Below are 1,216 nucleotides of genomic sequence, written 5' to 3' on the forward strand. Positions count from 1 at the left end.
TCTATGGTGTACTCAAAGTGGTTAACATAGATATATAGTTGCATTCTCTTAATGAATAGAATGATTTGTTCTAATGGTGTTTGTAAATAGGATCTCAAGTCCACATCTTGTACAGCAATTAACCACTGAGAAGAATATATGCAGTGTATTATTTGTTGAAACTGTACTTCCGATTAGATTTGAAACTGTTTTATTGCTGTTTATCAATAAAACTTTGAAAAAAAAATCTATGGCATTCCTGTACACAAACACAAACTCTCTAAGAAACTACACCCTTCACAACATCCAAAATATAAAATACTAAGGAATCAATGTAACAAAGGAAGTAAGAGATCTATCGATTGAAAATTAGTGTACCCTGAAAAACAAGACTGAAAAGGATATAAGAAAATGGAAGATAGAATTTAGTCCGCGATGGCGTCCCTCGCGTCCCACCGTCTTCCTCCCGAAGGTAGCTCCCACCCTTTGCAGCTCGGAGTCCCTGGGACCAGCCACCAGCAGGCCCCCGACCAGGACTACCCCTAAACTGGAACCACAGTAGCCAGACTTGAACGTGAAGACAAGAAGCGGCAACTGGAAAAGGCTGCCGGGCCGCGAGAAAGCAAGCCAGGCCTCAAAGAGGAAGAGGAAGGCCGGACTCAGCCGAGCTGTCACGACCGGAGGGGGGACTCGCAGCCTTTCCAGGCACTTAAATATTCATCGAAGAGTCACCCCAGTAGTGGTGACCACAGACATGAAAAGATGCGAGACGCCGCAGATCCTTCACCACCAAATAAAATGTTGGGAAGATCTGATAGTCCTGAAAACAAATACAGTGACAGCACAGGTCACAATAAGGCCAAAAATGTGCATACTCACAGAGTTAGAGAGAGGGAAGGTGGGACCAGTTACTCTCCACAAGAAAATTCACACAACCACAGTGCTCTTCATAGTTCAAATTCACATTCTTCTAATCCAAGCAATAATCCAAGCAAAACTTCAGATGCACCTTATGATTCTGCAGATGACTGGTCTGAGCATATTAGCTCTTCTGGGAAAAAATATTACTACAATTGCCAAACAGAAGTTTCACAGTGGGAAAAACCAAAAGAGTGGCTTGAAAGAGAACAGAGACAAAAAGAAGCAAATAAGGTGGCAGTTAATAGCTTTCCGAAAGATAGGGATTACAGAAGAGAGGTGATGCAAGCAACAGCCACTAGTGGGTTTGCCGGTGGAA

The 1,216-nt window shown here is 42.9% G+C and overlaps 1 pseudogene; it reads left to right on the forward strand.

The window, feature by feature from the left end:
* The first annotated feature begins 414 nt into the window (after positions 1 to 414).
* LOC101583603 overlaps positions 415 to 1,216 on the forward strand; it is a 184,594-nt pseudogene continuing 183,792 nt past the window's right edge.

The sequence above is a fragment of the Octodon degus genome, unplaced genomic scaffold, assembly GCF_000260255.1.
Source record: "Octodon degus isolate 3935 unplaced genomic scaffold, OctDeg1.0 scaffold00170, whole genome shotgun sequence".
NCBI classification, from domain to species: domain Eukaryota; kingdom Metazoa; phylum Chordata; class Mammalia; order Rodentia; family Octodontidae; genus Octodon; species Octodon degus.